The sequence below is a fragment of the Pezoporus wallicus genome, unplaced genomic scaffold, assembly GCF_028554395.1.
Source record: "Pezoporus wallicus isolate ANWC-B61680 ecotype Strahan unplaced genomic scaffold, APGP_CSIRO_Pwel_v1 contig_8013, whole genome shotgun sequence".
NCBI classification, from domain to species: Eukaryota; Metazoa; Chordata; class Aves; order Psittaciformes; family Psittacidae; genus Pezoporus; species Pezoporus wallicus.
Genome location: NW_026636761.1, coordinates 1,054,821 through 1,070,486, shown reverse-complemented (window position 1 = coordinate 1,070,486; position 15,666 = coordinate 1,054,821). Strand labels below are relative to the sequence as shown.

The following is a 15,666-nucleotide window of genomic DNA, read 5'->3' as shown; positions in this document are numbered from 1 at the left end:
TGCACACACAAGGCAGAGGTTCCTGTACATCCCTGCTGAGCAGATCCCTCAAGTCCTGGTCCTCCCAGAGGCACTGACGGGAGCTCCTCTGGCAGACACCTTTACATCCAGAAGGGCCAGTACCAACACTGCAGGGTACAAAGCTACCCTGGCAAGAGCTGAATAGATTTCTCTATCAGATTGTTTCATGTTTCCCACAGCCATCAAGACTGATGCAGCCAGTTCAAACCATTAACAGGATCACAAACAGTTCAGAGCAGCTTGCAGTTCATAACCACTGCAAGTGCTGAAGCTTCCAAGGAAGCATTCCTCCAGGTTCCCCGATTTTACTGACACTAGGGCAATGCAGCATTGCACAGCAATTCTTCTTACAGGAAGCCTGTTCATAGGAGCCATTTGCACTACAAATGACTGCCAAGGATGCTAACAGGAATCTGACACAGCTACAAAGTGGTAAGAAAACATGTTATACAGCGTGATTCAGTACTCTGGAGAAAGGAGCCTTAGATAGCTTTAGCTTTTCTGGAGAGCTAAGCAACTCAACACTATGCATGGGGCATCTGGACTATGCCAAGCCAGACAGGAAGTAAAAACATTTCTCAGATGCTTTAATTTACACAGATATTTGCAATGCATAACTGACAAGGTGTGTAAGCGTCATCACTTCATTTTCCAGATAGGAAAATGACACCACAGAACTCTGCAGCTACACTGAGTGCCAGAGCAGGAAGAAGACCCTTCATCTCCCACTTTCCGGGGCTGGAAACCACCCTTTGAATCACACTGCCTTCCTAACACTGTGCAGCCAGCAGCAGCATGAAGCCCTTCTCCAGAGGGGCTCTGAAGGAGTAGATCTGCATGCTGGCATGGGGAATGCTGTGAACACCTCTTAAATAAACCACCCCATACACTGCTTTCACTACAAAAGGACCACAGACATCACTTAGTCAACATTTTGCTCAAGTACAGAACACAGAGACTGTTTTAACACTCAGATCTTGTGAACCTGCTCCTGAGTGACAACTCGTGACGTTTCAATCTCTAGGTGGGAGCTTGATTCTCTGGTTATTTCAGTGAAAGATAAAAACCATACTTCATACTATTCCGGCAATGAAGAAGTGTTTCTTGAGTATGTCCCTACCCCCCTCTGCCTGCTTCACAACCCACTCCAAACCCCGAAGAAGAGCACTCGATGCTTTTGTATGGGCTCCCAGCCCACATGCAGGTAGGAAGAGATGAAGAACCTACCCCACGGCAGATCTCTTCCAAAAAAATCACTATATTCCCACACAAGGGGGAGGAGGTAAAGTCCCAACACAAGCTCTCCAACCTTGTCTCTACGCATTCCTTGCAGCGCCACCACTACAATTCCCATCTTAACTGTCTCAATGGCTACCCCAGAAGGATTCCTCCACCAACTCTCTTCCTTCAGCGTTAACTCTGCAAATACTATATGGGTTATTCCCCCTAAGTGCTAAGCACCTGAAACAGCTCAACGGGTACTGAGGATGCTTCCAACAACTAACTGAAGCTCTATGGACATCTGAAGTACTACAGTCCAACAGAGCAGCCCTCTTGGCCAGATCCTAGGGTGCTCTTAGCAAGTCCTTGCTTGCCTCCTGGTATTTTCCCTGTATTTCTTTGCACTTAGGCCTGGCTCACCTTCACCTCCTCTTTCACTTTTTCATGCTTCAAATCTGGTCATTACTTCATCCCTTTCAATCAAGGGATGATTGTTTTCACCAGTCCTCCACAAAATAATAGCTGTAGTATTTTAAAGTCCATTCCAGTCTACCAGCACCTTCCTGAAAATTTAAGTGCTCAGAACACCAATACAGACCTCATAGCAGCCTTCCAGTATCTGAAGGGGGTCTATAGGGATGCTGGGGAGAGACTCTTCATTAGAGACTGTAGTGATAAGACAAGGAGTAACAGGTTAAAACTTAAACAGGGGAAGTTTAGATTGGATATAAGGAGGAAATTCTTTCCTGTTAGGGTGGTGAGGCACTGGAATAGGTTGCCCAGGGAGGTTGTGAATGCTCCATCCCTGGCAATGTTCAAGACCAGGTTGGACAAGGCGATATGATTTAGTGTAAGGTGTGCCTGCCCATGGCAGGGGGGTTGGAACTAGATGATCTTAAGGTCCTTTCCAACCCTAATTAATCTATGATTCCATGATTGTATTTTGGCTGCAAACACAATGGCCCCCTGCAGAACTGCACATACACCTTTCAACAGCTCAAAACCACCTTCTGTCCTCACAGACCCCACAGTACTGCAAGTCAAGCAGTTTCGTAACCTACCAATGCCACACGTAAATACACAGCTACTAGATCAGCCTCCAATCCATTCTGATTATGGTCTCAATGCTCCCAGACCAAAAAGAGATCAGGATTTACAGCTATACACATCTCAGCAGCTTTGCTCCAAAACAGACAGCTCATAAGCTCCAACTTCTCAGTTACTTCCATGCAGGAAGCACACATGCACACAGACAACGTCCTGAGTACCAGAAGTTACTCACTAAAAATGAGCCCAAGCTACATTTAGTGAGGCTTCACATTACAACACAACCTCCTGCTTTAGCTCCATATTCTCCTGTGAGAAAGAACAACCCCTTAACCAAACCACACAGGTTTTGCAAGTACCTGCAAAAGCCCCTTCAGAAGATGCTTTCTAGGTGCTTTGTTTCATGATTATAGTAACAAAGCCACTTCATTTCAACAGTTAGAAAAAGATATTCTGCAAAGGAGAGAGCGGTGCCTCCCCAACCCCTACCTGCTCAGTGTGTTTTCACCTTCTTGTCTGATACCTGACAGACTCACAGTTGTATTTCTTCTGTTCCCAATGACAAATCAGTGATAAGGAGCTGTGAAATTATCAACCTATTAGGAGAATGAGTCACTGCCACACGAAAAACAAAACCCACTTACAAGGCATGATTAGCTGAAGAGCAAGCAAGGCCTGACACCAAGACAACCCATTCATTGCCAAGTTGCAGAATAAATGAGGAATCTAGTAAAGAGGCAAAGGGATGTCCACAGAGGTCTAGCCCTTGGAATAAATCCTCTTCTTCCCTCCCTGAAGTTACCATGATGTATTCAGTAAGTTTCTCCTGTTCATACTGCTTCTACTCCTACAAGAAAACACCCAATTACAAGCGGAAATACCACTACAGCAAAATCTCTTTGTACAGACTAACATCATAAAAGAAAAACTAAAATGGCTTGCTATTATTTTCAACACAGCAGCACTTAAAAGCTGTCCAGGCTCACCCTTAAATGTTTTCAATTGCTCAGGTAAGCACAGTTAAGGCCTTGAGCAACCAACACTTGTGAATCTTAAATAGGCCGATAATTCTGTAATGGATAATCTACCAGGCTCTGGAGGCGCTACCACACATGCCAAAACCATGGTCCTGTTTTTTCCCAGTTACACCTTAGATGGGATACCCTGCAGGAGGAGGAGGATGCAGAAGCATCAGTGCCACACACACGCAGGCTGAGGGTTGCCTGTCTTTATATCATCCCTCAGATACCGAGGCAGGCTGTGTCAGGCCTAAGCCAAATGCGGACTCTAATGCCACCCCTGCTTTCAGGAGGAGGTTGTTCAAGTAAATTGGCCTTTGAAGTTTGGTTTTACACAAAGCTTTAATAAGAGACTTCATTGAAATGTGGCCATAAACTTAAAGCATTTTAATCAACATTCTTTAGGAACATTACTCATATTTATTAAAACCAAAAGACTTTCAAACCCTGCATCTCCTTTCCAGCATTCATATGGACTATTTACTTACTTCTCCAGCTTCAGCCAGTTGGCTGAGTTTCACTTTTAAGCTCTCATGCATTCACAGAAAAAGAAGAAAAAGCCCACAGTTCATCCAAAAATGCACTGTAAGAGCAAATTAAAATTCTCAGAATTTAGAAGGAACAAGTCACCAAGACATTATATAATGACAACTTGGGAAATCTATATAAAACTCGTGGTTTATTACTTTTTTTTTTTTTTAAAGGAAAGGTATCTGTATCTGTTCAAGTCATGTAGAAATACATTTGCTTATCGGTGAAGACTGCTAAAAGTGTCCTAAAATGTGTGACTTCTTTAATGAAAACCAAGCAAACCTCCGCCTGCAATCTCAAACAGAATTTTTGATTTGTCTGAATAGGATTTTTAAGCTGAACTTTTTACCTGTAAAAAGAGCAGATCCTTTCAGAGAGGTTATAAAGGTGAGGTCTTGTTTACCATAGCCCAAAAATAGACTTTGCTGCCTAGGAAGAATCTCTTAGGCCACAGTCCTGAATGAAGTAACACTGCCCATGATGAACCCACAATGACCCCAGCTGTGCTCTGGATAAAACCCAGCCCCATTTACAATACTTCGTTTGGAGTGAAAAATGCAGGGAGCTATTTCAACTTTTCACAGAGAAATTAACCCAAACCCATAATTTTCCATCCTCTCTTTAAGTTCTACTTTCAGAATATGGCCTCAGCCTCCCTCTCTCTTCCAGGTGACTTTACTTCCCAATCCCTGGCCCACAGCACTAGCTTTTAGGACACCGGAGTTTAAATCCCACAGTGCAGGTGGAAAAGTCAGGTCCAAAAGTAACAACCCTGCCAGTTTGTATCTTAAGTAATCTACTCCTCAGGAGCCCATTCTCCAAATCTGGACTCTCCGTGAAAGAGATCAGCTACTTTTCCACCACGAAAGGGCCTGTTCCAGTGGATGATGTGCATCTGCAAGACAAGGCGTAACACAAACCAACCTTCCACTGTACACCTTGATTCAGTCCTGGAAGGGCTAGGATGCCCTCCCCTAAGCAGGCTACAGCTGATAATGCAGACATTGTACTTATACTTAGTATCAGTTCCTAGAAAGAAATATAACTACTGAAGTCCTAAACATTTATGTTTATTATATGTTATCACCCTGAACACCAGTACATCAACATATAAATACTTGAGGAGTTGATGCTTAAAAGAGTATCTCATCCTCTGCAGGTTCAGAAGACAGAAACAAAACAACTTTGCCAGCAAAACCCACAACTCCCAGCTCATTCAACCCCCTTTTGCCAGCTTTGAATCTGGGGATCAGGGCAGTTTTGTAGCCACCTGTTTAATGAAAAAAACCCTCCTAGTTCACAACCAGCACTACTGAACAAACCACTCCGCCGGGTGAAGATGCACATGTGTCCCAGGACCTGCAATAGGGGTTCCCCACCTTGCAGCACATCTGCTCCCCCACGGAGATGAAAAACTCCCTTCTTAAACCAGACAAACCCCATCTTTTCAGCCCTACCTACGGAGCTCGCTCAGCACCCACCAGTGCACACAAACTCCATCCCCGCTCCCCGAGCAGCTGCCCCCCCACACACACCGCATTTCAGCTTTCGGCCTCAGCAACCCTTTTGTAGGCTCCCGCACAATAACAAACCGACCGAGCCTTCTGGATGCCCCCCCCGCCCCTTGTTTTGCTGAGACACACACACACGGCGCGACAAAAATATCTTTGTGTCACACTCCAGACGATGAAGAAAAACAACCTGCCGCTGCAGCGGGGACCCCCCAACCTCGGCCCTCCTTCCCCCCCCCCCCCCCCAACACGGGCTGCACCCCACAGGGGTGGCCCCGGCCCCGCCGCACACCCCAACACCCGCTCCGGCTGCAGGAGCCCGGACAACGGGCCCACCAGCCTCCCCGGGCCTCACCGCGGCCCTCACCGGGGATGTGGCCGGGGCAGGCCCCGCGGCTGCCCCCGGCGCCGCCATCCCCGCGGGGGAAGGGGGGTCACACAACAAACACAGACGGCTGCGACAGCCCGAGGATGGAGGGGGGGCATCCCCACAGTCAGACCCCCGGCCTGGGGAACCCGCTTGGGCCCTACCGCCGCTTCCCCCCCCCCGCCACCGGGCCGCGCCGGGAGGCCGCGGGGTGCCGCAGCCGCTGGCTCCGGCTCCATTTTAGGGCTGCCTCGTCCCACCTTCCCCCTCCCTTCCCCTTCCTCCTCCTCTTCCTCCTCCTCCTCCCCCCCACCGGCCCCACTCACCGCCCCAAATATCCGCGGCCGCCGCCGCCGCCGGCCCCCGATACCCACCTGTGGTGGTGGTGGGGAGCCGGGAGTGCCTGGGGAGCCGGGTGCGGAGGGGCGATGGCCGACGGGCGCGGCGGATGTCTGCGGATTGCGCGGCGGCGGCGGGCTGCGGGGCGATGCGGGCTCAGTACTGCCGCTGCCGCTCCCTCCGCCTCCACCTCCTCCTCCTCCTCCTCCCCCGGCCCGGCCTGTCAATCCCGCGCGGGAGGGCGCCGCCGCCCTGCGCACAGCGCCGTCTGCAGGGCCCCGCCGGCACCGCAGGGGCGGCCCAAGATGGAGGCGGGGTGCTGAGGGGAGAGGGCAAGGGGAAGGGGAAGGGGCAGAGCTGCGGCTCCCCAGAGTCAGGCGCTCGGCCGGCCCGAACGGAGATATCGCCTCAGAGCCAGCAGGGCGGATGGAGCCGGGCGGGGACACCCCCATTCCTGTCAGGCCCTGAGGCACCATGCTGCCGAAGGAGACCCCGCTGTGGGGTTCATCCCCGACAGCCACCCCGGCTCGAGCCACGCACCCCGGGCAGGGCAACCGAGGGGGCACAGGAGCGGTTTTTATCCCTCCTGGCTGTGGTGACCCTGGGGAGGGATGAGGGGTGATGCCTGGCATAGGGACTGGTGTCCGGTAGCAGCAGGGGTAGTGGAGGCCGCTCTGCGCTCATGCCTGGCTCCGTGGGCAGCGGGTTCAAAGGCAACCTGGAGAAACCACCCCTTGGAAGACCTCAGAAATGCCTTTTAATCTGTTCTCTCGTTCATGATGATGGAAACGAATGCTGTAGAGTAAGGCAGTCACTCCTGACCCCCCAAAAAGGCTCTACCAAGCTGTAAAATACGAGTAGCCTCATGAGGCAAACACAGCCCCTGCTCAGGCCAAAAGAGCTTCAGGTCAGCACCGTGTGAGCAGCGCTCCTGGTGAGCGATGGGCGCTGAAGATGATGTAGAAGTCACTATGAAGTGTAATTCCTCTGCCCAGGGGATATTTTGTAGCTCAGGAGATGTGGTTTCCCCTTAATTCTCCTTTCCTGTCCTGTCACAAACTCACACGGGTGTCTATATCATGTTGCAATGAAAGTCCAGACTGCAGATGTGCCTGCATTTATGTCTTGGGGACTGTCCAGCTGCACGCAGAAATGGCACACACAGACACACACACACATATATGCATGCAAATGTATGCATGTGTGTCATATGTATGTGGGACAAGCACCTGGGCCATTGCTGGCCTCTTGCAAACACGCCCATTAGCTCATTGAGAGGTCAGCATCGTGTGCGGTCACCGTGCATGTCCTTGCCCATGAAGAGAAGGTGGCTTTAGAGGGATTTTACAGCACATTTCACTTGTGGAGGCAATGCCTCCTGCTTCTCCCCACATTACAGGAACAGTGCAGGGCCTGGCACCTGATCGCTGCTCATGAGATGTGTCTGATCTCAGACAGACATCAAGAATAATGCAGGGGAAGAAATGCATGAACAGCTTTCTGAACCATATGTGATGTTCCTACAGTTGATCTGCACCACTATCGGAGTTGCCAGGCACTGAGCTACCAAGAGACACACCAGCACTGCTGAAAACCATCATCTGGTTGTCAGATCCCTTCCTTTTCTGGATATTAAAGTGTTAGAGTGTACTCCTGCCCCTTTGGTGTCTTGTCTCATCTTTCCTGAAGCCTGTTTTTCCTGTCTAGAGACAGCAGGCCAATGCCCTTCACTTCTCTCCTTATAGCTTCTCGCATGAAGGAGCCCACCCTCCTTCCTGACAGTAACAAACTCCCGCTCACCAGGCGGCCGGGACATTAGTCTGGTGGGTTTAGTTTTGCTTTCTCCATCAGTCAGACAAGTACACACATGCACACACACACAAATAGCTCTTCTAAGTTGCTTCCTGCCCATACAAACCCCACTGTCCTCCATGAGAGAAGCTACGTGTGAGAAATCAGCCACATTTTCAGAGTGCCTCTGATTTGGGCTGCTGCCTTCCACATTCAGCCACCCTGCTTTGCAGCACCATGCTGTTTCGCACCCCGCATCAGCTGAGGAGGGAGAGGAGAGTGAACCATCTTGTACTATGTGCACAGTAACATGAAGCACATGGAATGCATTAATGTTGCCCTTGGGGAGATGGGGCAGTGTGGGATCCCCTCTCCTGCAGTGACTCATGCAGCCACCTACAACCACTGCACCATGAGGTGACTCAGAGGCCTGCCCAGGTCAGCGTTATTCACACCTGCTGCTGAAATAAGCACTTCTCCAAAGGGCTCTTGTGCATCTCCAAGGCAACAACCCAAGGCCAAGGGAATAGATGCAGCAATTAAAGCAAAACTAATGCAACCTATTGTGGAGCTCAAAAGGCAAAAGTAAACAGATGAACGACCATACTATGTTCATTACCAGGTGTGTACACTGCAGCCCCGACAAACGCATGGCTTTTCCACCTGCACCCAGCGGTGTGCCAAGGCCAACTCCATGGATCTTTGCAAGTCTTATGGCTCAGGACTGCATCAAGGCCGAGCTTCTCTTCCCTTCACTGCTCACAGCTGGGCATGATCTGAATAGTGAAAGAACATCATCTGTCCCTACCACCAAAGAGCAAAGCATGCGTCGACTACATCCTAGTCCGTGGGGATACCATCAGACCTTGGCACAAGGTGACAAGTTCCTGTGCTGCTCTTCAAAGGACCTGCTCCATCTTTCACCTGCCTGTGTATAAATCAAAACAACTGATGTAAGCAGAGAACTGGTGGGATTAGACCCACAATAAACTGTGAGTGCAGAGTCTTGACAGTGAGAAGAGATTTGGGCAGAGCCTGATGAGCAGGTTTTGCTTAGATGAAGTTCAATGCACCGCTCTATACAGGATCCATTCTGGAAGGGCTGCTCCCCCACACTGATTTTTGACCTGTTCCAAAGAACTTAGCAAATTATCCCCTGGACAGAGAGAGACAAACACTCTTGCAGCAAGAAAAGTCCTTCTCCCTCTTCCCAGGTTTAATTACAAGTAAGAGCAGAAACCCTACTGTGTGCTTCATCCTTCTGCTAATGAAGAATCCTGTCAATTAGAAAATAATCATTACAGAAGGCTTACAGTCCTAGTATAGAATTTGGGTCTACAGAAGTGTCTTGTGGTCTAAGGCTTCCTAGAAACAATTCCTATATATTCTACAGCTTCTACAAAAATTTTCTCTGAATCTATAAATCCCTGACCATGGCTTGCATCATGCTGGGGGATTTGGTAATTTCTAGCAGAGCTAACTGAAGGCTAAATGCATCTCTGTCATTTTGGTATCACTTTGCTCAGCTCTAAATAGCAGTGTGGAGCATAAGACAGGGCCTTACTGCCCTTGCATTCACAAAACTCCACAATCCCTCTGGAAAAAGCAAAGTGATCCTGCTCTGGTCCTCATCCAGAGGCTATTCAGCACAAACTAAGTATGCATTTACCCTTCCCAGGTCAGGTCACAGTCCTGCTTTTCTATCCATCTCAGACAGCAGCCGATACCAGCTGCTGCAGAGGAAATGGGCAGTGGACGGTTGTGGAGTAACCTGTCCATGGGAGGATACGCTTTCTAATCCCATGAGGTAGGAGCTGGTTTATGCCCTGCAGCATGAAAATGCAGTTCAAATTCAGTTGTGTCAATCAAGAATGCCTCATGCCTGCACTGACTTCATTAGCTCATCCAAAACAGCTACAGGGAAATTCAAGCCTGCAACTAAGTGAACAGGGCCTTAGGACCCAAAACTCAGTCAGCAAGAACATCAATAGAGTTGAGTTGTCATATATGAGAGGTGGGAGAGAAGACATGGGGAGCAATGGCAGTTCTCTCTAATCCCATGTATGATGCTGTGTTACCCAAATACAAGGAAACACTTTGAAAAGGCAGACCTCAAACAGAACAAAGGGACACTGGGTCTCCAATATAAAAGGTTTATTTCCCTCCCCTTCTTATTTAAGGCCCAATATCAATAGAGATGCTTTCATAAACTTGTTTATAAGACGAACAAAGAAGCGCTCTGGTGGGAGAGGAAGCTACAGCCTCTCACCTTTCTAAGCTGAAATAGAGTATGAAATACTGGGAACGAAAAAAGAATATAAAACCCCAGGAATCTTGGCCTTTGCTCCAAACTAGGTTAAAAGTGATCAGGGAAAGCGAAGTCTGCAACACTACACTCAAACTCACACTAACTTGTGTCATGGTCCCCTCTGTGCATCTGCTTTAAGTATCTGGTGTCTTGCAATGCAGTTATGATAGCTCTGCTTTCAGAGCTGGTTTGTAGAGTCCCTTAGAGTTTTTCTCCCCCCCCAGCATTTGTTGAATAGCTGACCAGTTCACAGGGTATCAAATCCATCTCTGGCCTTGGGATTGCTGAGCCATCATATGTACCAAGTTCTACTTTACAGGTGGGTATGAAAAGACACGCTTGAGTTAAGATGATCCTACTCTCAGTTTCCACAAAATCTCACCATTGAGGCAGGACGAAGCCAACAACTTCAGTTCCTTCAGCTGAGACACCAGGTGCCCTCAGCTGTGATCTTACTTTCCATTTTTATCCCTTCCTCCCAATTTCCCAGATGAGAGCAGATTCAAGGAGTTAGTATCGTAGTGATTGCTCCTTGTAGCTGCTAGATCAGGTGGAGGCTGTTTCTTTTCTTTATTCCTTTGCAGCCCATGGGAGTTGTAGGCTCCATATAGAGACGCAATGCCATTGAAGCATTTCTGTTTGCCAGACTATTGTTTGTCCTTTTAAAGTCTGCAGACCGAAACCATTCTTTGTGAGCAAATGCTGGCTGCCTGAAGGACAAACCAAAATGACTATTTAAGGCACTAAAAAAGGAAATCATTTAAAACAGAGCTGATTAAAAGGAAGAAACTATTCTTCCAATGAGAAGTGAATTGCTTTCAGCTGGCTTTAGCTCTGAGCTTTACTTGCAATGAGAACCAAATACCAGTTGCCTGATACTGCAAGTGTTTTGGAGACACTTCATTAGCCATGACTTCAGTTTTTCCTTGTGTGTGACTGCAAACCAAGGCTTCTGCTTCTGCTCATCCTGGCTTGGTGATTTTTCCTTTGGCTGTGCTGTTCAGAAACTAGCAAGGTAGCTTTTAAAGCCCAGACTCTTTCTTACTGCGTCCACTTGGAAGCCCTTACACAGCCTTGGTTGCCTAAATAGCAAGAGGTTCAAGAAAATCTCAAGCAGCACCATCCATCTGTCTGAAAGATGACAGTCTGTGTCCTTCAGAAGACTCTGAAGATTGCTGTTGAAATGCTGCACTTAGAACACTCAGAAAAGAGGAGAAAACAGGAGGATAGAGATGCAAGAAGCAAACCTTTGCCAGGCAAAGATCTGTTTTTTCAGTGCAACACTTGCTTCCAGAACATACAAAAAAACACTGCTAGGAGCATCTGCTTTTGCAGTTAGCACCTTTGCTCCGTCAAAGCCCCCACTTTTAAAGGGCTTAGGAAAAAGAAATAAAGATAAATAAAGGAATCCAGTTATTTGATATGGTGTCCTAGAAGGCATATCTCAAAACAAGAAGTATTGCTGAGAAGAGCAACGTGCCTTTCTTAGATAAACCTACCCCACTTTTTTGACAAGTCATAGGCACATCACTGAGTTACACAAATATCCATCAGTCTTATTTCATGCTAAATCTGAAAATCTGCTTTTGTCCCAAACACTAGAGACAAACTTCAGCAGAGCTGATCCAGATATTTTAGCAACAAACCCCACACTCCTGAAATGCCATTGCATTCGCTCTAGTACATCCAGTCATGGGAAATGCAGCCTACTTTAGAGGCAAACTCAGACAAATACCTGCTGCTGGAGTTAGCCACAAGACCTGCACTGACAAAGAGGGGGAAACCTCCCCAAAAAAACAAGGATAGGTGAAGCCATACTCATCCCAAATTTATTAAAAGAGTTTTAAGGTAAATTAATTGATTTTACAATTAAGTCCAAACCAACGCAGTTTTATTTCCTACCTTGAAACCCCCCTAACAACCGCAGATGTGGCAGGAATATAAGTTCATGGACACATTCGGGTTTACAATTCCAACCTTCAATCACAACCATCCCATTCCTCCGCTCCATGTGTTGCGAGGCAGCTGTTGTTTCACAGCTCAAAAATATCTCGCTTCACCCCGCCAAAGGGAGCCATCAGCTGCTTCTGAACACGATGAAGCTGATGAGAATAAGTGATTTTGGTGGAGCTGCAATCCCTGCTGTAAGCAAGCAGGCTCTCACTGCCCCTGACAAGGGGGGCTTTGATCTGCAGTGGGTTGATCACAGCCTGGCCAGCATGCGAATCCTGCATAAGTGCAGAGACAGAAATGGTAACTTGCAAAGAACAGGGGCTGCAGGATTCACTTCCAGAGCCCCCAAGCAAAGGCCATTGTTTGGAACAACTCCAGAGTTGCAGCATTGCCTTTTTCTTAGGGAATTTATGAAGCAATGCTATGCTTTAGAGAGATTTTTTCCTGATGACTGGATTTGTCCCTTCTGTCTCATGAGATCACACAAAATCCCTCTTGAACTCAGTCTCTTCTTTAATTATTAACACAATTCCTGAGTATTTCAGTGGGTGCTAACTGAACAAGGCAGGCCCTGTGCTCCCTGTGCCCCGCTGTAGGGATCATAGAACTGTTAGGGGCGGAAGGGACTTTTAAGATCACCTTGTTCCAACCCCTGCCACGGGCAGGGACCCCTTCCACTAGAGCAGCTTGCTCCAAGCCCCTGTGTCCAACCTGGCCTTGAACACTGCCAGGGATGGGGCAGCCACAGCTTCTCTGGGCACCCTGTGCCAGCGCCTCAGCACCCTCACAGGGAAGAGCTTCTGCCGAAGAGCTCATCTCAGTCTCCCCTCTGGCAGGTTAAAGCCATTCCCCTTCTCCTGTCCCTGCAGGTCCTTGGGGAATAGCTTCACGGAGCGCGGTGTGACTCCCCACGGGACTTCCATTCCACCCTGCTGCCCGCGGCCCCCGGGGCCGGGATCCCGGGCGGCTGCAGCGACATCCCGCCGGTTCCCACTAGAGGGAGCGGCAAATCCAGCCTGGGAGCGGCGGCGGCGGCGGGCGGGCTGCGGCCGGAGCCGGCCCAGCGAGCCCGGTGCCCCGGGGGTTGCATCCCGCATCCCCCGCATCCCTCCCCGCAGCAAGAGGGCTGCGGTAAGAGCGCCGCTTACCCGCTGCATGGTGGTCCCACACCGACCGCTGGTGCGCAAAGAAGAGGCAAAGGCGTCGAGGAGGGAGAGGGTTTTCGATTGGTGATGGTGGGCTGAAATCTTTCACCTGCCGCAAGGCCAAGACATGGGAGGGCATGAGCAGATGGTGAGAAATAGGGGTGAGAAGGTTGGAGGGGATGGGAAAAGAGGGGGAGAGCCCTGGAAAGGAAATGAGGAAGGAAAAAGGGATGAAAGGGCAGTGAGGAGAATAAGGAATGGGTCACACCGATGAAATAAATCCATCTTGCAAAGAAGTTCCCTTTTCTATCCTCATGGCCCACTGATGGGGCACTGTGGGATGGAAACAACCACATCGGTGGTGGGAAGCCCAAGTGCTCCCTCCTGGGACACAAAATGGAGACATGATGCTGGGGCAGCCCAGAGTACAGGTGGAAGTTAGTGCTGCCTTCTTCCCTGGCTCCAGTCCCCTTCCAGAGCCCTGGTCCCCATCACAAGAGGAACAAACCTGCGTGCTGGGTTCAGCAGGAAAGATGGGAAGGGAATAAACCATGGATGGAGCTGTCAGGACTCTGGGAGTTTACCCAGGACTCAGCAAAGAGCTCCAGCTCTACCCATGAAGCACAGGTCTGGAGAGGACACAGACTCCTTTGGGAGAGAAGGGGAGGTCATGTGGGCTTGGGGCACAACTCCTTGTGCCAGAAGGCTTGCAACGGTGAGAGTGAAGCCTCCACCTCCCTGTGGTGCAGCACATGGAGGTCTGTGAGGGGAGGGGAAAAAAGAACCAAGAAGAGAGAAGGGGAAGGAATCAGTGCTCCAACTTGCAGCCAGAGCTACCCCAGGCTGGGGGGGGGGGGAGGGGGGCAGCTCCCACTTTGCTATTTAAAACCTGCCCAGGGAGTGCTAACGAACCTGGCTAATGAGCACCAGCCCTGATAAACACAGCCTGGCTCACCCTCACACCAAACCAACCTGAAGCTTTGCTGAACCCCCTGGGGATGGGCTGGTTTGTATGATGTGACAAGGGTGTGGGTGTGCAATACCCCACCGCAGGCAGGAGGAGACCTGGGCAGCTCTGGTCTGTGTGCCCCAGAGCTAGCAGTGACCCCCAGTGCTCAGAGACCCCCAGAAGGCTGCCTGCAGCCTGTGTGCTCCCTCTGGAACAGCCCAAACCCAGACTGCATTGTGGCAGGAGTTTTGCTGAATGGGCTGTTCATTCCCCCCAGGTCCCACGAGTACCTAAAGAGTCTCCAAGGGATCCGTGGCTTCTCTGCTTTGACCTCACAGTCCTGGGAAGAGGAGCATGGGCAAGGGCAAAGGCTGTGACTGAAAGAGGAGATTCAGCAGAGGTGGAAACCCAGCGGGTGTCCAAATAGACGGGGGAGCCAAGCGCCACCAGGGTCTGCAGCACTGGGGACACCCGGTGTGTCCCAGCCCAGGGAATGGGCAGGCAGCAGTGCTGATGCTACAGCCCAGCAAGCCCAACTCACCTGCCCTGCAGCCTGCACCAGGGCTGATTTTAGGCCCACGAAAAAAGGGGACTTGGGACCAGGGTGTGATGAAGCTCAATTCAGCACCACCAGGAACCTCTCCTGTGCGGGTCTCAGGACTCTCTTCACACCCCTCCAATGTGCCTCACGCCACCTCTGTCCAGCCCCATGGGTGGAGATGGGGAGCAGGGGCCATCGGGAAGGAGCCCTGTCCTTGTCTGGGGTGTGTGTGTGTCTCGCCTGGCCATGGAGGAGACAGAGGCGATGCCAGGGCTGGCAGGAGCTGCGGCGGGAGCACAGCCAGGGCGTTATTAATAACCTGCTGAGTCAGGGGGGGCTCTTGGGTTTCAGGATCACAAGACACGGACACCAAGAGGCTCAGATGGATGCCCCCATTCCTGCTTTTTACATTGACAGGGACAACTGCTAAGCTATGTGGGGGCTGCAGCCAGAGCTGGGTGCCTTCGGACATCGCGCTGTCTGCAGGACAGCCTGGCCCCATCCTGATGGTCACTGTACCCAGCAGGCATGCAGGGCGAGGACTGGAGAGGTGACATCCCCAGAATATGAGAGCTGCCATAAAGGAATAGAGCAAGAAGGGCTGGGGCAGGGGCACACAGCATTGATCAGGACATAGCAGCTATATCAGCCCTGTTCCCCATCAACATAATCAAATCATTCCAAGGGGTCTGTAGGGAATGAGAAGCCTCGAGGGATGGGTCAGCTCTAGCTAGTGTGGGAAGGGATCAGACCTCCCAGAAAGCATGTTGTCCCATCCTGGCTGCCGCATGTATTTCTGTTGAAGCACTCGGCATCGTCACACAGACAGGCTGAGGTCTGCTCTGGAATGGTGATTCCTTATACATCGCTATGGAAAAGTAGTCAGTGATGTGGAACAGATTAACTTTCAGAGGCAGCAGCCC

The 15,666-nt window shown here is 50.0% G+C and overlaps 1 protein-coding gene across 14 annotated transcripts in view; it reads right to left on the bottom strand.

Moving 5' to 3' along the window:
• PRRC2B (proline rich coiled-coil 2B) overlaps positions 1-6,214 on the bottom strand; it is a 44,382-nt gene extending 38,168 nt beyond the window's left edge. For 11 of the 14 annotated variants that reach the window (XM_057401561.1, XM_057401570.1, XM_057401567.1 and 8 more), the window contains exon 1: positions 6,044-6,208. The gene's annotated coding sequence lies outside the window, so the exon portion shown is untranslated. Of the gene's footprint in view, positions 1-6,043 lie in introns of all 14 variants that reach the window. The other 3 variants (XM_057401562.1, XM_057401565.1, XM_057401564.1) reach the window with 2 other exon arrangements.
• Positions 6,215-15,666: the final 9,452 nt, after the last annotated feature.